Source organism: Schistocerca piceifrons, chromosome 9 (assembly GCF_021461385.2).
Source record: "Schistocerca piceifrons isolate TAMUIC-IGC-003096 chromosome 9, iqSchPice1.1, whole genome shotgun sequence".
In the NCBI taxonomy this organism is placed as follows: domain Eukaryota; kingdom Metazoa; phylum Arthropoda; class Insecta; order Orthoptera; family Acrididae; genus Schistocerca; species Schistocerca piceifrons.
The window spans coordinates 70139423-70160359 of record NC_060146.1 but is presented as its reverse complement, the minus strand read 5'-3'; positions in this window follow the sequence as shown (position 1 = coordinate 70160359).

The window sequence follows — 20937 nt, the reverse complement described above, 5'->3', positions numbered from 1 at the left end:
AAACGCAGTAACAGCCCCCCCCCACCCCCACCTACACATACACGATCACACAAAAACTACTACAAAGGGCGTTCAAAACATTTTGCACAGTCGTCTCTAATTTTTTTTATTTTTTGCAGGAGTAAAATGAAATTTTCTGTGTACATACTTGGAACATTAGCTATAAGTTGGTATATAAAAGTATATTATTTTATTTACAGGTGAGCCATAATCGACCGTGAAGTAGATGTCAGGTTGCGACAACGGTGACGGAGTTCCTCCTCAAGACCGGCGATGACTCTGCCGCATGGATTCACAGTTAAGTTACTTCCTGTTTGTGGGGAGGACACAGTGGATCGCAGCAGTATCCAGCGGTGGTTGCAGAGGTTTAAATAAGGTCGTCTAAAGGCCCACCTGCGTGGTAAAACATCTGATATTGAGAAGACATTTTCTGTGTCAAGCGATGATGCAAAAGTGAATCCCCAGAATTTTACCAAAGTGCATTTACATCATGGAAAGTGCGTTGGGCCAGATGCGTCACAACTGATGGAGCCTACATTGAGTAGGCGCAATGTATAGATAAATGTTACAAGTATGTTAACAAAAAAAAAAAAAAAAAAAAAAATTAGAAACCACTGTGCAAAACTTTTTGAACTCCCTTTGTAATTGAGGAAAGCCACCAAATGCAGAAAGCCATACCTCAGAGAAACGAAATAATGAAACGAATACACAGCTCCCAGCGATGTATTCTATGCCCTCAAAGAACTGTCAGGCAACACTATCCCATAAACACACGTAAAAACACACGCACGCTCACGCACACACACACACACACACACACACACACACACACACACACACACACACACACAAATAATAGCCCAGTCAACGGAGACCAAAAACTGTCGGCAGGTAGAAAAAATTCTGTCTGTGGATTGTGAGCATGGGGCTGGTTGGCGTTCAAAGTTAACTGTTTTAGGTTTTCTTGAATACCTCTCGAAAATTGCAGCTTGCAGCGAAAATGTTTCCGAGTACAAAACCAGATTACAACAAATTTTCTGCAAAAGAAAATTCTAATCATTTTTTCCTCTAAGACTAATAGTTCTCGCGTTCCAGAAGATGGGAAAATCGCTCATTATTAAAAACAATATTTAATAGCGTAAACTTGGTGTTTATTGTTAAACATAAGTACAAATATTTGTGCACCGCGTCCAAATGCCGGAGAATCATATTAAGGGATAAGTTGTGTTCTGGGGGTGTAACAGGGTGGTATGAGGGGGTGGATGTTGGAAGTTTGAGGGAAGGTAGGTTGCCAGATTGTGGCCATGCACTTCCCTCCTTCATGGGTTTGCAAAATCAAGAGCGAGCATCCAATTCTCCATTTCCTGTACCACACTACGTCACAAAAAGCAACTACAGGGTGTTTCACAAAATTATAGCGATCTTTCCGGAGGTAGCTTTATGAACCACTTGTGACACAGCGTGTCCGGGCATGCTTTTATTTTCCGCAAACTGTATTCATACTACATGGGATGCAGATACGAATTACTAATAGTACTAACGCAAGAAGTGCATATGGACAGAATGTACGTAACTCTCCGCACGCTGTTCAGCAAAGGTAGACAGAAACTGGTTCATAGTTACGGGAGTGTAGTGTTGTTCCAGGAAAGGCAACTCTCCCCACACGAGCGCTGCTCGCTTTTCAGGTCACTGGCAGATTATACCTGCCCAGCATTTCCCGTCCAGTTCCCTTATGCGAGTAGACAAAATAATTTCGTAAGTTCGTGTTTATATAGTGGAACTACTTACGGTTTATTGAGCACTTATTTTCATTCGTTAAGTGAGCTGTTGTGTGTAATAAGTTCCTATGAAAATGGCTGAGAAGTGCTTAATTTGTAAGTATGATGAAACTTCCTGGCAGATTAAAACTGTGTGCCGGACCGAGACTCAAACTCGGAATCTTTGCCTTTCGCAGTCGTGCTGTACCATCAGAGCTACCCAGGCCCGACTCACGACCCTTCCTCAAACCTCTCATTCCGCCGGAACCTCGTCTCCTACCTTCCAGACATTACAGAAGCTCTCCTGCAGACCTTGCAGAACCAGCACTCCTGAAAGAAAGGTTATTGCGGAGACGTGGCTTACCCACAGCCTGGGGGATGTTTCCAGAATGAAATTTTCGCTCTGCAGCAGAGTGTGCGCTGATATGAAACTTACTAGCAGATTAAAACTAGTTCTGCAAGGTCTTTGTTTAGGAGGTAGGAGACGAGCAACTGACGGAATTAAAGCTGTAGTTGGAATATAATGAATTTCCTTGAGACAGAGAAGTTGCTGTCCATGCATCAGCACGGCTTTAGAAAGCATCGCTCCTGCGAATCGCAACTCGCCATTTTTTCACATGATATCTTGCGAACAGTGGATTAAGGGTATCAGACGGATGCCATATTCCTTGACTTCCGGAAAGCGTTTGACTCGGTGACCCACTGCAGACTCCTAACTAAGGTACGAGCATATGGGATTGGTTCCCAGCTCGAAGACTTCTTAAGTAATAGAACCCAGTATGTTGTCCTCGACGGTGAGTGTTCATCGGAGGTGAGCGTATCATCTGGAGTGCCCCAGGGAAGTGTGGTAGGTCCGATGTTGTTTTCTATCCACATAAATGGGTGGATAGCAATGTGCGGCTGTTTGCTGATGATGCTGTGGTGTAGTGGAAGGTGTCGTCGTTGAATGACTGTAGGAGGATACAAGATGACTTGGACAGGATTTGTGATTGGTGTAAAGAATGGCAGCTAACTCTAAATATAGAAAAATGTGAATTAATGCAGATGAATAGCAAAAAGAATCCCGTAATGATTGAATACTCCATTAGGAGTGTAGCGCTTGAGACAGTCACTTCGATTAAATATTTTATTATTATTATGGGACGATTAAATATTTGGGCGTAACATTGCAGAGCGATATGAAGTGAAACAAGCATGTAATGGAAGTTGTGGGGAAGGCGGATAGTCGTCTTCGGTTCACTGGTAGAATTTTGGGAAGATGTGGTTCATCTGTAAAGGAGACCGCTTATGAAACGCTAGCGCGACCTGTTCTTGAGTGCTGCTCGAGCGTTTGGGATCCCTATCAAGTCGGATTGAGGGAGGACATAGAAACAATTCAGAGGCAGGCTGCTAGATTTGTTACTGGTTGGTTGGATCATCACGCGAGTGTTACGGAAATGCTTCAGGAACTCGGGTGGGAGTCTCTAGAGGAAAGGAGGCATTCTTTTCGTAAATCGCTACTGAGGAAATTTAGAGAACCAGCATTTGAGGCTGACTGCAGTACAATTTTACTGCCGCCAACTTACATTTCGCGGAAAGACCACAAAGATAAAATAAGAGCGATTAGGGCTCGTACAGAGGCGTATAGGCAGTCATTTTTCCCACGTTCTGCTTGGGAGTGGGAGAGAAGATGCTAGTTGTGGTACGAGGTACTCTCCGCCACGCACCGTATGGTGGATTGCGGAGTATGTATGTAGATATAGATGAGGAGGGGTCGTGAGTCGTGCTTGGGTAGCTCAGATGGTAGAGCACTTGTCCGCGGAAGGCAAAGATCGCGAGGTCCAGTCTCGGACCTGTACACAGTTTTAATTTGCGAGGAAGTTTGTAAGTAGGCTGTTTAGGTTTTTATATTGGAAACACCACGTAGCGCTCTGTATGAACATCACTGTCTATGCTGTGTGCAGTCTGTGTCTGGTTTGCATTGTTGGAATTTGCCATTGTAGTGTTGGGCAGTTGGCTGTTAAGAGGGCGTAGCGTTGCGCAGTTGGAGGTGAGCCGCCAGCAGTGGTGGATGTGGGGAGTGAGATGGCGGAGTTTTGAGAACGAATGATCTGGACAGAGACAGTAAATTTGTAAGACTGGACATCACGAACCGATATATATATATATATATATATATATATAATGACTTTTGAAGCTAAATGAATTATTTGTTCTCTGTCAAAATCTTTCATTTGCTAACTATGCCTCTCAATAGTTAGTGCCGTCAGTAGTTAGAATCTTTTATTTAGCTGGCAGTAGTGGCGCTCGCTGTATTGCAGTAGTTCGAGTAACGAAGATTTTTGTGAGGTAAGTGATTTGTGGAACGTATAGGTTAATGTTAGTCAGGGCCATTCTTTTGTAGGGATTCTTGAAAGTCAGATTGCGTTGCGCTAAAAATATTGTGTGTCAGTTTAAGCACAGTCGTGTACAATTTTTCTAAGGGGACGTTTCATAGGTCGACCCTTAGCCGAGGATACCTCACTGGAATCTTCTGATATTTTCTTGTAGTTTGTGTAATTAGTGTAGCTATTGTTTATTGCTAGCGCGTAATTGTAGAGAGAATCTCCTTTGTACTTGCAGTCTTTCATTGTTGTTGTGGCATGCATGTAGATTTGCACCAAGTATTTCGCAGCTGCGCTTGCAATTAACTAGATATTATTTTCAGTGCTATGTTAATGTGTTTTCTTATTTCGCTCTTCAAATGGTGCTTTTCTGTGTTGCCGTGTGAAATATTGTGACAATAATGGCGTGTGAAAAACGTAATACTAGGCTCCAAAGTAAACTGAGAAATGAAAGTGAAGACGAAAGCAGTGTGTTAGCGCCACCGTGTAATGAATTAACTAATGTTCAAACTAGTGATTTGGTAATTGTGCATAGGGAAATGGAGAGGGCGGCAAATAATCGCGTAGACAGTGAAACAATTAGTGAGCAGGGAAGCATTATCGATCGATCGGTCGGCAATAGCTCGCCTCAGGAATCCGAAATGTCAGGACTCAATCTCGCAAATACTGTAGATTCAGGTTTTGGGTCCTCACCGTTTTCTCAAATAAGTCAAGACACATTTTCTGCTTGTCAAAATGTGAATGTTGCCGGTGCAAATTCACTGCCGAAAAGCACTGAGGAACATGTTTCAGACACCAGTGCATTGTTATTACAATCAATACAACAAATGAGACAAACACAGCAAAAACTTCAAAAGTTAGACACAATGGAACAAAATTTTCGAAAGTTAGACACAGTGGAACAAAATCAGAGACAAACACAGCAAAAGCTTCAAACGTTAAACACAATGGAACAAAATCTTCAAAAGTTAGACACAATGAAACAACACCACAGACTGCACACAGCACAGCCAGTGATTTTCATACAGTGCCCTCTTTGGCGTTACCATTAAAAAAACCTAAACAGCCTACTTACAGTAGTAATCTAACACACGGTGACACCAACGAACCACCTGCATCTCTTCATGCTTCACGTCTTACCTGATGTCGATGTCATCTTTCAGCAGTGTAACTGTCCGTTCTCGGAGGCAGAACCGTGCTACAGTGATTTGATGAGCACTATAGTGAACTTACATTGTCTCGTCGACTAAATCCTCCTGATGAAATCCTATCTATATCCGAATCCCGCTCCAGCTACTGCCGGGTCTGGGTGCTGATGAGCCCTCTCCATTTGGCTCGGTCCTCCCACCACATTTCTTCCTCGACTTACTGCCAGGTCACACCTCTCCTTTCAACAGATATTATCACTCCCATTTTCCACCGTGTTCTTGGGCGCCCTCTAGCTCTTTTCCCATCCATCTTTAGTTCTTCCATAATTTTGGGTAGTCTCTGCCCATGCATCCTTTTAACATGCCCATACCATCTTAATCTCTTTCTTTCAATTTCTTCTCTCATACTTTCTTGTTTAAGGTCGTTTCTAATCTCTACATTCCTTACTCTGCCCATTCTTGTTTTTCCCTTAACTGCTCTCAGAAATTTTATTTCCCCTGCTTGCAGTCTGCTCCAGTCCCTTTCTGTCATTGTCCATGTTTCTCCACCATAGGTGACAATAGAGATGTAATAATTCTTATACATAAGGAGTTTTGCTCTTTCTGAAACTTCATTATTGCAAATCAGGTGTTTTATTGTTTGGTAGAAATTGCCTCCCTTCTGTAACCTCCTATTAATTTCGTTAGTTATTCTTCCATCTCTAGATATTTGACTCCCTAAATAAGTGAAACTTTCTACGACTTTGAGGGGTTCTCCATTCAAGGTAATATTTCCGTTGATCCATTTCTCTCTTCCAAATACCATTACTTCACTCTTATCTTTATTTATTTTTAATCCCTACCTTTTCATTATTTCCTTCCACGCATCACGCTGTAACTGCACATCTACCTCTTTATCATCCCATATCATCTGCAAAAATCATCTATTTGTCATTTTCTTTTACTATATCTTTAACTGCCCTATTCATTCCCTCCATCACAACATTATAAAGTGCAGGAGATAGAATACTTCCTTGCTTAAGTCCTTGTCTTATTTCGAAGTGTTCAGAGTTCCCCAATGGTGTTCTAATTCTACAATTGTGTCCTCTGTACATTGTATTTATATCATTAATGTATCCATCTTCTATATCTATCTTCTTTATTTCTTCCCAGAGTCTTTCCCTGTCAACTGAGTCATATGCCTTTTCTATGTCTATAAAAACCATTATCACCCTTTTTTATACTCCCAACTTTTTTCCATCAGTTGACGGATAGAAAATATCAGGTCGGTCGTGCTTCTTCCTTTCCTAAACCCATGCTGTTCTTCACTCAGCTCCTTTTCTATCTTTTCATTTATTCGATTTAGTAAAATTTTTTCAAAAATCTTGGCTGTATGACTCATAAGGGTTATTCCTCTTTAGTTTTTACATAGTCTTTTATTGCCTTTCTTGAAGATGGGAACAATGTCTCCCGTTCTCCGGTCGTCAGGTGTTGTACTATTTCTCCACACGCTTGATAGTTCTCTACACAGCCACTACATTCCCACTGGACCTGCTGCTCTTATCATGTCCACTGATACTTCATCAGGTCCTGGGGCTTTCCCCCCATTCATCTTCTTCACAGCTTTTTCCATTTCGTCCCGTGTAATTTGTCCTATTTCTGTTTCCCAACTTCTCTCAATTTCTCCATTATTTGTTGTTTCCTCATGTACCTGCTCCTCAGCGTTTAAAAGCTACTTAAAATGTTCTTTCCAGAGATCTTTTATATTCCCTGGATCTTCAATAATGGTACCGTCCTCTGTTCCCATCTTTACTGGTACTTCAGAACCCTTCCTTTTATTTTTCATCATTTTATAGAACATTTTCTTATTGCTCTTCACATCTTCTTCAAGTTTTTTTGTAAACTCTTCCCATGCCTTTTTCTTTGCTGTTTCCACTATTTCTTTGCATTTCTTCTTTTCCTACATATATCTTTTATGGTCGTCGTCATTTTTAGTTTTCCACCACTTTCTCCATGCTCCATTTTTTCATCTAACTGCTTGGATTGTGGTATCATCCCACCAACTTGTCTGTCTTATTTTTTCCTTTCCAGATGTTCTGCCACATACTTTTTGTGCTGTTTCAACTAAAGTGTCTTTGAATTAACTCCATTCATTTTCTACATCGCAGAAAACTTCTTTTGGAAATTTTTGTGAGATTAATTCTCTGTACTTCTCAGCACATTCACTCTCCTTCAGCTTCCAATCCCGTATCCTCATCACTTTCTTCTGTTTTCTATTTTTCACACACTGTGAAATCCTATGGAACCCAGTTGGGTCACTATAGGGCACTATCACTGCATATCCCGTTATTTACGCGAATTACTCGTACATGACCTGTGCCTAACCATCTAATGCGACATACTTCCACAAACCCAACAAACTGTGTGATTGCTGATATGGAACATTAGTGTTATATTTTCGTTCCAAAGACGGACAAACAGTCTGTTAACCAGGTGGCGACAATGCTTCGGCTCGTCAGTGTAGTTGCCTTAAATGCTAACTGCGGCGTTCTGCAAGGGAATCTGTAGATGCCTTTCATTTTAGGTCAAATAGTACCACAACTGAGGGCATAGGCAAGTAGTTTGACTAGAAGTCGCTTGTGAAGAACGGTGTGAAAGGCCTTCTCGAAATCTTGATATATGGAATCAATTTGACATCCCATGTGGATGACGCTCATTACTTCATGAGAATAAAGAGCTAGTTGTGTTTCACGAGGACCCCATTTTCTTAATTCGTTTGGCTGTTTGTCAGTAAATCGTTTTCTTAGAAGTAATTCATAATCTTCGAACACAGTATATGTATTAAAATCTTACTGCTACTGCTAAACCGAAGGACATGAGGATGGCGTGAAGCTTAACATCAAGATTAGTGTCGGAAGTTCCGTGCGGCTTTTCGCGGATGATGCTGTAGTATACAGAGAAGTCGCAGCATTAGAAAATTGTAGCGAAATACAGGAAGATCTGCAGCGGATAGGCACTTGGTGCAGGGAGTGGCAACTGACCCTTAACATAGACAAATGTAATGTATTGCGAATACATAGAAAGAAGGATCCTTTATTGTATGATTATATGACAGCGCAACAAACACTGGTAGCAGTTACTTCTGTAAAATATCTGGGAGTATGCGTGCGGAACGATTTGAAGTGGAACGATCATATAAAATTAATTATTGGTAAGGCGGGTACCAGGTTGAGATTCATTGGGAGAGTCCTTAGAAAATGTAGTCCATCAACAAAGGAGGTGGCTTACAAAACACTCGTTCGACCTATACTTGAGTATTGCTCATCAGTGTGGGATCCGTACCAGGTCGGGTGGACAGAGGAGATAGAGAAGATCCAAAGAAGAGCCGCGCGTTTTGTCACAGGGTTATTTGGTAAGCGTGATAGCTTTACGGAGATGTTTAGCAAACTCAAGTGGCAGACTCTGCAGGAGAGACGCTCTGCATCGCGGTGTAGCTTGCTGTCTAGGTTTCGAGAGGGTGCGTTTCTGTATGAAGTATCTGTGGTGTCACCGCCAGACACCACACTTGCTAGGTGGTAGCCTTTAAATCGGCCTCGGTCAGTTAGTATACGTCGGACCCGCGTGTCGCCACTATCAGTGATTGCAGACCGAGCGCTGCCACACGGCAGGTCTAGAGAGACTTCCTAGCACTCGCCCCAGTTGTACAACCGACTCTGCTAGCGATGGTTCACTGACAAAATACGCTCTCATTTGCCGAGACGATAGTTAGCATAGCCTTCAGCTACGTCATTTGCTACGACGTAGCAAGGTGCCAGTACCAGTTACTATTGATACTGTAATCATGTACCGTTAAGAGCGACGCTCATCATTAATGAATTTAAGTATTCCACCAGCTACGTCCGTTTTTTCTACAGTCTAATTTCCTTGTCCTGTTCCAGACCTCACGCCAGCCTGCGTGAGCTAAAACGCGTGCCTTTCGGCTTCCTCTAATAATACGGTGTTGGCTCTCCTGCCAACCCACAACAGTATCGAATATATTGTTCCCCCTACTTATACCTCCCGAGGAGATCACGAATGTAAAATTAGAGATTTTATATTTCATCCATACTGGATGAGAAGTCGGGGTTATGAATGTCAATATTAAAAAATATATCGGCTCAACTACTTGTTTATAGTGTAAAACACTAAGATTGACGCGTTTACGAAGTTAAGCTTCCATCATCAGATTAATAAAAAGTAAAAGAAACTGTTAAAACTCGCGAAAATGGAACATGCACCAGGCACAATAAAATTGAATGCAAGGAAGAATACCGCAAATAATATTACGAGAGTCACAATACCATACTCTGGTGATATTTCGCAAAAAGTGGGTAATATTGTCAAACCTTTTAAAGTTGATACCGCTTTTCAGACCAATAAAACGCTGCGGTTTAAACTAAGAAATAATTTACAGCAGGAAAGTGATAAATATGAGAGAGCTGGGGTCTATAAAATTCAGTGTAACACGTGCAAGGCAAGCTATGTAGGCCAAACTGGTAGGTCCTTTGAAGTACGTTACAAAGAACATAGCGATGCTTTCCGGCTTAATAATTTCTAAAAGTCAGCTGTAGCCACGCATATTTGGGAAACGGGACACCCTATGTTGGGAATCCATCAGGATCTCGTGATTTTACATAGACAGGACCAAGGAAAAACGCTGGATCTACTAGAACAGCTGGAAATTACGATACATAGCGTGGATAATGAGAACACACTAAATGAACAGCTAACTGGTGATACAAGTAACTTTTTTCAAATATATCACTGGTTTCTTTTTGTAACTACATTTTTAGCAATTGGCAGGATACCATCACTTCATGAGGTCCTCGGAACATGTATACGTTATCTGTTTGTATGGACATTTCTGTGACTTCTTTGTTTACTTGCGCGTGAGCTCACTCGCGTTTCAGTGTAGTGTTTGGCTACGTGGTGTGTGGTATCAACGAAGACGCACGGGCGGTTTACGACGATAGAGGAGAGAGCCATGTGGTTAGATGTCGAACACCATAGGCGACACCACTTTAGAGTTTTTTATATTTTGACGACTATGTGGAGATGCACCTTCGAAGACACGGCTGCAACAAGGGAATTAGCTACGATGTTTTAATTTATTATCAATTTTATTGTACCTGGTGCATGTTCCATTTTAGCGAGTTTTAACAGGTTCTTTTATTTTTTATTATTCTGACTTCTGAAACGCGTCATTCTTAGTGTTTTAGGCTATAAACAAGTTTAACATTAAAATTAGAGAGATTCGAGCGCGCACGGAGGCTTTCCGGCAGTCGTTCTTCCCGCGAACCGTACGCGACTGGAACAGGAAGGGGAGGTGATGACAGTGGCACGTAAAGTGCCCTCCGCCACACACCGTTGGGTGGCTTGCGGAATATTAATGGAGATGTAGATGTAGATTAGTGCTCGCGTAATATACGAAGTGAAGGAGTTCTACTTAGGAAGCAAAATAACCGTGACGGACGCTGCAACTAGGATATAAGGAACAGTGACGTATTATTACAGTGGTCTGGAACAGTGACTGCACACCGGAGATCTGCAGTGTTACGCGTCCCTTACACTGTGACGCACGCTTCAGTGCCCGCATACCTCGCTGGTAGCTGCGACTGAGTATGCCATTGTTAAACCACTGCATAATAAAGGGGATACTTCTGATGTCAACAACTACCGCCCAATCTCGCTTCTGACTGCCTTATCAAAAATTTTTGAAAAAGTAATTTATTGTAGAGTAGCTTCACACCTTTGTAAAAATAAAGTTTTAACAAAATGTTAGTGTGGTTTCCAGAGGGGTTTTTCAACGGAAAATGCTATATATACTTTCACTAATGAAATATTAAATGCTCTGAGTAACCGGAAGGCACCCGTTTGGATTTTTTGTGATCATTCAAAGGCTTTTGATTGTGTAAATCATGGAATACTTCTAGATAAGGTCAAGTACTTTGGCATGAAAGGGACAGTGCTCCAATGGTTTAAATAATACCTACCTGGAAGAGTGCAGAAAGTTGAAATAAGCAGTTCACATAATATGCAAAAAACTGGTGATTTCTCAAACTGGGGAACAATCAAGAATGCGGTGGCGCAAGGTTTGGTCTTGGGTCCTCTGCTGTTCTTAATATAGATTAATGACTTGCCATAGTATATTCACGGAGATGCAAAGCTGGTGCTATATGCCGATCATACTAGTATAGCTATCACACCCAACAGACAAGAATTAACTGGCGAAATTGTAAAGGATGTTATTCAGAAAATCATTAAGTGGTTCTCAGCAAATGGGTTCTCATTAAACTTTGACAAAACACGGTATATACAGTTCCACACAGTAAGTAGAATGGCACCATTACTAAATATAGAATTCGATCAGAAATCGGTAGCTAAGGTGAAATATTGATGAGGGGTTGAACCGCAAAAAACACACTGAGGATCTGCTGAAACGTTTGAGTTCAGCTACTTATGCTATTATGGTCATTGCAAATTTTGGCGATACACATCCGAGTAAATAAGCTTACCACGCCTATTTTCACTCTCTGCTTTCGTATGGCATCATATTCTGGGGTAACTCATCACTGAGTAAAAGAGTATTCATTGCACAAAAGTGTGTAATCAGAATAATTGCTGGAGCTCATCCAAGATCATCCTGCAGACACTTATTTAAAGAGCTAGAGATCTTCACTGTAGCCTCACAATATATATATATATATATTCTCTTATGAAATTTGTTATTAACAATCTGAACGAATTCAAAAGTAATAGCAGTGTATACGGCTACAACACTAGGAGAAAGGATGATCTTCAATACTCAAGGTTAAATCTACCTTTGGCTCAGAAGGGGGTAAATTATGCTGCCACGAAAGTCTTTGGTCACTTGCCTAATCGCCCCAGAAGTCTGACAGATAGCCATATAGCATTTAAAAGGCAAGTAAAAGAATTTCTTAATAGCAACTCCTTCTAGTCAATAGATGAATTTTTGGATAAAATAAGTGGGTAATTTCCCCAACCTCCACAAAAAAATATTAAGTGTCATGTAATATTTTGTGTAATGTAATATCTTGTATAGACACCTTTTATTAAACTGACACGATCCACATCATTACGAAGTGTCGTATTCATGATCTATGGAATAAGTACTAATGTAATGTAATGTAATGAGTGAAGAACGCGCGGAGGGTCGGCGAACAGCCCATCCCTGGCTGCAGCCGTTGGCCTCTGTGAAGGGGAGCTGGCCAGCTAGTAGCTGGCGCCTCGCAGGGTCAGGGCCGGCCTCGCAGCGAGGTGAATGGGCGCCCGCCCGGCCGACTGCGTGAGTGCGTGCGTCACGCTGTTGCGTGGCCGCCGCCCCTGCCCGCGTCCCGCCGCCCCCGCCGCCCGCATGTCCAGACATGTGACCCGCATGTCGGTGCACCGCGGTCCACGGCCAGGCTGACACACCTCGGTACGACGCCGTGGAGTGTGGGGAGCAATTAAAGCCTCCCCTCCCCCTCCCCCCGCCACCATTCTGTCCCCTGTCGCTGCCGCCGGCATAACACAGCTGCCGCTCCTATGACGCTCGTCCAACTTTGCTTGTGCAGCGTCAGCCAGCTGTAACAGGTACAATATTTATAAAGTCCCTCGCCACTTCTGCCTTCAAGTAACAAATTTTGACCTTTTTTGCAGGTAATCTACACTAATGGCCATTAAAATTGCTACACCACGAAGATGACGTGCTACAGACTTGAAATTTAACCGACAGGAAGAAGACGCTTTGCAAATGATTAACTTTTCAGAGCATTCACACAAGGTTGGCGCCAGTGGCGACACCTACAACATGAGGAAATGTTCCAACCGTTTTCTCATACACAAACAGCAGTTGACCGGCGTTACGTGGTGAAACGTTGTTGTGATGCCTCGTGTAAGGAGGAGAATTGCGTACCATCACGTTCCCGACTTTGATAAAGGTCAGATTGTAGCCTATCGCATTTGCGGTTTATCGGTATCGCGACATTGCTGCTCGCGTTGATCGAGATCCAATGACTGTTAGCAGAATATGGAATAGGTGGGTTCAGGACGGTAATACAGAACGCCGTGTTGGGTCCCAATGGCCTCGCATCACTAGCAGTGGAGATGACAGGCATCTTATCCGCATGGCTGTAACGGATCGTGCAGCCACGTCTCGATCCCTAAGTCAACAGATGGGGACGTTTGCAAGACAACAACCATCTGCACGAACAGTTCGACGACGTTTGCAGCTGGACGGACTATCAGCTCGGAGACCATGGCTGCGGTTACATTTGACGCTGAATCACAGACAGGAGCGCCTGCGATGGCGTACTCAATGACGAACCTGGATGCAAGAGTGGCAAAACGCCATTTTTTCGGATGAATCCAGGTACTGTTTACAGCATCATGATGGTCGCATCCGTGTTTGGTGACATCGCGGTGAACGCACATTGGAAGCCTGCATTCGTCATCGCCATACTGGCGTATCACCCGGTGATGGTATGGGGTGCCATTGGTTACACGTCACCTCTTGTTCGCATTGACGGTACCTTGAACAGAGGACGTTACATGTCAGATGTGTTACGACCCGTGGCTCTACCCTTCATTCGATCCCCGCGAAACCCTACATTTCAGCAGGATAATGCACGACCGCTTGTTGCAGGTGCTGTACGGGTCTTTCTGGAAACAGATAGTTGATAGTACTCATTACCTCCTGAGAATATATAGTCGTGCCTCGTAAGAACGATATTTTCTGAATCCGTGCTATATATAATGCACGACCGCATGTTGTAAGTCCTGTTGTGCCTTTCTGGATGCCGAAAATGTTCGACTGCTGCTCTGGCCAGCACATTCTCCAGATCTGTCACCAATTGAAAACGTCTGGTCATTGGTGGCCGAGCAACTGGCTCATCACAATACGCCAGTCACTACTCTTGATGAACTGCGGTATCGTGTTGAAGCTGCATGGGCAGCTGTACCTGTACACGCCATCCAAGCTCTGTCTGACTAAATAGCCAGGCGTATCAAGGCCGTTATTACGGCCAGAGGTGTTTGTTCTGGGTACTGATTTCTCAGGATCTATGCACCCAATTTGCGTGAAAATGTAATCACATGTCAGTTCTAGTATAATATATTTGTCCAATGAATACCCGTTCATCATCTGCATTTTTTTCTTGGTGTAGCAATTTTAATGGCCAGTAGTGTATTTTTGATCAATGTCTGCCGCTAGAGGGTACGTGCCGGTGTGTGACGTAACTATGTAGGAGCGTGACAAACAGCGTGCTTTAATCGCGTTTTAAATTCGAATAGTGCCTCCACACACGGAACACACACTGCTTCAGCACGGTAATGCCAGGCGACACTCGAGCGCTGCGGTACTTGAATCAGTCCGACACCGTGAGTTCACTGTCGTCTATCATCTTCCACTGGCCCATTCGATTTTCCAAAACTTAAAGGACAGCCTAGAGGATTTCAGTTTGACACCCTTGTCCTGTTCGATCGCCAAATCTGTCTCCAATTGAGCACATATGGGACATCATCTGACGACAATTTCAGCATCATCGACAGTCAGTATTAACCGCCCCTGCATTCTTTTAGCAAGTGCAACAGGCAAGGAATTCCATCCCACAAATTAATATGCACATTTGCATGCTTGCTTTCAACGTTCTGAGGGATACACCGGGTGTTAACCTGCCGTTGATCGTGCGGATGACACTCGTCATCTACATGCCTTTCCCGCTCACTTTTGTCCGACAGGGCAGAATTGAGTCCGCGCCATTTTCAGTAGTTTTCTGTTAATTATTCAGTAGTTAGCTCCAATCACTGTTGGGTTTCAGTTACGGAAGATACACTGTTTATGTAACACTATTATAGTCTGGAGTGAGCCGTGGCGGCTCATATCGACAGTGCCACTCTGGTGGTTTATCTTTCCTGCCACGGTCAGGGCGGAAAGCAGCGCCCTCTGGGGCCTACGCGAGGAGTAACGAGGCGAGGTACTGTGTCCTGTGAGCGGGGGTGCTCCGGGACGTGGTGGAAGACGCAGCGAGTTGGGACCGGACCTATCGTATGGAGATATACAAGTTGACTCTGAACGGTAGGCGCCGTAGCAAGCAGCGGGCGCCCTGTAATTTGTGTGAAGGAGTAACGATTTTTGCATCGGATGTCCAAGTGGTTCCCGAGAGTTGCGGTGGCTGCTTTCGGAGAAGAGAACTGGTAAGAGCTTGTGTCTACGCTCTTTTCCGTACGATGTTGCTGCCTGCCGTTATAAACGGGTGAAAATAAGGCGCTTGTATTGACTATACCGGAACTGGTGAAGTAAAATTTCATTTGTGGTTGAGTCTCACTTGTACTGTGACAATTTAGAGGCGGAAACTGTGGTGGTTTCATTAGGTCTGGTTCTTTGCTGTGCAACTAAGGGAGTCAGTTATTTAGGGTAACTGAGGGAGCACCATTATGTAGGTCTAATTGATACGTTCTCCACGCTTTGTCTATGGCTTTGCGAATCGAAATCGTGGGGAGTACACGTGTGAATAATTTACTATTGTAAGGTTATGTTGTAAAGACTGTTCTCTGGTGTCTTAAATGACGCGCTGATTTGTAGCCACTCTAAGCAGAAGTTACCATTGCTACTTGCTTATATGCCACTGTCCTTATGATTGGCGTTGTTTGTCTTTTGCTTGTGGGTGTGCTCACGGTAAAAAAAAATTACATCACTATCCATAAGGGTGGTCTAGTAAGGAAATCGCTGAAGCTTTTATCATATGCTGGTCTGTTTGCCTATCACATTGGCTTTCTTTGCAGTAACTGAAGGAATGTGTATGGTGGTTCAAGATTGTAGGCTGACAAGTATTTGAACTGATGTTGAGGTTAAGGGCGAGATCAGCATCCCGCAAACCCGCACGCTGCGCGTGGTTAAAAGTTCCGCTATTGGGGAGGCGGCTCTCTGTTCTGGGATTGTGTAAGGATACGTGATGAGTGCATCGCTGTAGTTTTTCGCGTGCTAAATTGCGGGGTGTCGGTGCCGTCCTAGGGCTAGACTTGTGATGTATGTTATGTTGAAAGGCAATTAACTGTATCAAACTTAAGAGAGCTTTTAGTTTGTTTTAGGTCTGTGCATGGAATGACGTTGATATTTTGTCAATTGCGGCAATAACTTCCTGTGTGGGGAGATCCTCTGAGGGACTTGTATTGTACTGTTGCAGTGCAGTCCATCTGAAACGTGCTGCTTAAAACTTGGGACTGCAGCTCTCTGATGTTATATATTACTGTTTAATCTTAAATGTCTTGGATGTAATATGGTTGTTGAGGATTATGTAATTAATTTTGATCGCCGATTCCTTAAAGGAAGTATTTCGTTTTAAAATATGTGCTCGGTCAGAGCGTATTTAAATATGATTTTCTACATCTACATCTACATCTACATTTATACTCCGCAAGCCACCCAACGGTGTGTGGCGGAGGGCACTTTACGTGCCACTGTCATTACCTCCCTTTCCTGTTCCAGTCGCGTATGGTTCGTGGGAAGAACGACTGTCTGAAAGCCTCCGTGCGCGCTCTAATCTCTCTAATTTTACATTCGTGATCTCCTCGGGAGGTATAAGTAGGGGGAAGCAATATATTCGATACCTCATCCAGAAACGCACCCTCTCGAAACCTGGCGAGCAAGCTACACCGCGATGCAGAGCGCCTCTCTTGCAGAGTCTGCCACTTGAGTTTGTTAAACATCTCCGTAACGCTATCACGGTTACCAAATAACCCTGTGACAAAACGCGCCGCTCTTCTTTGGATCTTCTCTATCTCCTCCGTCAACCCGATCTGGTACGGATCCCACACTGATGAGCAATACTCAAGTATAGGTCGAACGAGTGTTTTGTAAGCCACCTCCTTTGTTGATGGATTACATTTTCTAAGGACTCTCCCAATGAATCTCAACCTGGTACCCGCCTTACCAACAATTAATTTTATATGATCGTTCCACTTCAAATCGTTCCGCACGCATACTCCCAGATATTTTACAGAAGTAACTGCTACCAGTGTTTGTTCCGCTATCATATAATCATACAATAAAGGATCCTTCTTTCTATGTATTCGCAATACATTACATTTGTCTATGTTAAGGGTCAGTTGCCACTCCCTGCACCAAGTGCCTATCGCTGCAGATCTTCCTGCATTTCGCTACAATTTTCTAATGCTGTAACTTCTCTGTATACTACAGCATCATCCGCGAAAAGCCGCATGGAACTTCCGACACTATCTACTAGGTCATTTATATATATTGTGAAAAGCAATGGTCCCATAACACTCCCCTGTGGCACGCCAGAGGTTACTTTAACGTCTGTAGACGTCTCTCCATTGATAACAACATTCTGTGTTCTGTTTGCTAAAAACTCTTCAATCCAGCCACACAGCTGGTCTGATATTCCGTAGGCTCTTACTTTGTTTATCAGGCGACAGTGCGGAACTGTATCGAACGCCTTCCGGAAGTCAAGGAAAATAGCATCTACCTGGGAGCCTGTATCTAATATTTTCTGGGTCTCATGAACAAATAAAGCCAGTTGGGTCTCACACGATCGCTGTTTCCGGAATCCATGTTGATTCCTACATAGTAGATTCTGGGTTTCCAAAAACGACATGATACTCGAGCAAAAAACATGTTCTAAAATTCTACTACAGATCGACGTCAGAGATATAGGTCTATAGTTTTGCGCATCTGATCGACGACCCATCTTGAAGACTGGGACTACCTGTGCTCTTTTCCAATCATTTGGAACCTTCCGTTCCTCTAGAGACTTGCGGTACGCGGCTGTTAGAAGGGGGGCAAGTTCTTTCGCGTACTCTGTGTAGAATCGAATCCCGTCAGGTCCAGTGGACTTTCCTCTGTTGAGTGATTCCAGTTGCTTTGCTATTCCTTGGACACTTATTTCGATGTCAGCCATTTTTTCGTCTGTGCGAGGATTTAGAGAACGAACTGCAGTGCGGTCTTCCTCTGTGAAACAGCTTTGGAAAAAGGTGCTTAGTATTTCAGCTTTGCGCGTGTCATCCTCTGTTTCAATGCCATCATCATCCCGGAGTGTCTGGATATGCTGTTTCGAGGCACTTACTAATTTAACGTAAGACCAGAACTTCCTAGGATTTTCTGTCAAGTCGGTACATAGAATTTTACTTTCGAATTCACTGAACGCTTCACGCATAGCCCTCCTTACGTTAAATTTGACATCGTTTAGCTTCTGTTTGTCTGAGAGGTTTTGGCTGCGTTTAAACTTGCAGTGAAGCTCTCTTTGCTTTCGCAGTAGTTTCCTAACTTTGTTGTTGAACCACGGTGGGTTTTTCCCGTCCCTCACAGTTTTACTCGGCACGTACCTGTCTAAAACGCATTTTACGATTGCCTTGAACTTTTTCCATAAACACTCAACATTGTCAGTGTCGGAACAGAAATTTTCGTTTTGATCTGTTAGGTAGTCTGAAATCTGCCTTCTATTACTCTTGCTAAATATATAAACCTTCCTCCCTTTTTTTATATTCCTACTAATTTCCATATTCAGGGATGCTGCAACGGCCTTATGATCACTGATTCCCTGTTCTGTACATACAGAGTCGAAAAGTTCGGGTCTGTTTGTTATCAGTAGGTCCAAGATGTTATCTCCACGAGTCGGTTCTCTGTTTAATTGCTCGAGGTAATTTTCGGATAGTGCACTCAGTATAATGTCACTCGATGCTCTGTCCCTACCACCCGTCCTAAACATCTGAGTGTCCCAGTCTATATCTGGTAAATTGAAATCTCCACCTAAGACTATAACATGCTGAGAAAATTTATGTGAAATGTATTCCAAATTTTCTCTCAGTTGTTCTGCCACTAATGGTGCTGAGTCAGGAGGTCGGTAAAAGCAGCCAATTATTAACCTAGCTCGGTTGTTGAGTGTAACTTCCACCCATAATAATTCACAGGAACTATCCACTTCTACTTCACTACAGGATAAACCACTACTAACAGCGACGAACACTCCACCACCGGTTGCATGCAATCTATCCTTTCTAAACACCGTCTGTACCTTTGTAAAAATTTCGGCAGAATTTATCTCTGGCTTAAGCCAGCTTTCTGTACCTATAACGATTTCAGCTTCGGTGCTTTCTATCAGCGCTTGAAGTTGCGGTACTTTACCAACGCAGCTTCGACAGTTTACAATTACAATACCGATTGCTGCTTGGTCCCCGCATGTCCTGACTTTGCCCTGCACCCGTTGAGGCTGTTGCCCTTTCTGTACTTACCCAAGGCCATCTAACCTAAAAAACCGCCCAGCCCACGCCACACAACCCCTGCTACCCGTGTAGCCGCTTGTTGCGTGTAGTGTACTCCTGACCTATCCAGCGGAACCCGAAACCCCACCACCCTATGGCGCAAGTCGAGGAATCTGCAGCCCACACGGTCGCAGAACCGTCTCAGGCTCTGATTCAGACCCTCCACTCGGCTCTGTACCAAAGGTCCGCAGTCAGTCCTATCGACGATGCTGCAGATGGTGAGCTCTGCTTTCATCCCGCTAGCGAGACTGGCAGTCTTCACCAAATCAGATAGCCGCCGGAAGCCAGAGAGGATTTCCTCCGATCCATAGCGACACACATCATTGGTGCCGATATGAGCGACCACCTGCAGATGGGTGCACCCTGTACCCTCATGGCATCCGGAAGGACCCTTTCCACATCTGGAATGACTCCCCCCGGTATGCACACGGAGTGCACATTGGTTTTCTTCCCCTCTCTTGCTGCCATATCCCTAAGGGGCCCCATTACGCGCCTGACGTTGGAGCTCCCAACTACCAGTAAGCCCACCCTCTGCGACCGCCCTGATCTTACAGACTGAGGGGCAACCTCTGGAACAGGACAAGCAGCCATGTCAGGCCGAAGATCAGTATCAGTCTGAGACAGAGCCTGAAACCGGTTCGTCAGACAAACTGGAGAGGCCTTCCGTTCAGCCCTCCGGAATGTCTTTCGCCCCCTGCCACACCTTGAGACGACCTCCCACTCTACCACAGGTGAGGGATCAGCTTCAATGCGGGCAGTATCCCGGGCAACCACAGTCGTAGTCCGATCGGGGGATGCGTGGGACGAGCTGGCCGTCCCCGACAAACCCCCATCCGGACCCCCACAGTGATGCCCATTGGCAACAGCCTCAAGCTGTGTGACCGAAGCCAACACTGCCTCAAGCTGGGAGCGAAGGGATGCCAACTCAGCCTGCATCCGAACACAGCAGTTGCAGTCCCTATCCATGCTAAAAACTGTTGTGCAAAGAACGTCTGAACTAATCTACAGAGAGCGCAAACAGATCGACACAAAATTTAAACGGTTATTAAAATACAAGATTGCCTAGTAAATGCAGTAATGCTGCTACTTGCGCACTGCTGACACACTGCTCGGCGGCGGAAGGAGACTACACGCGTTTACACTATTCAGGTACTAAAACGCGATGCTACAACTCTCAAATACTATAATACGCCCGAAATTTATGAATTAAACAACGCAAGTACCAAAAACACGCAAAGAAATTAAGAATTAAACTATGTAACAAATGAGTGAGCTAGGAGTATACGACTTGCTGCTGCAGCTGCTTATCCATCATTCAAATTTTCTAGTCTTGTTTTCTTAAAAGGCTTTCAGTTAAATGATTGCTAATCGCCT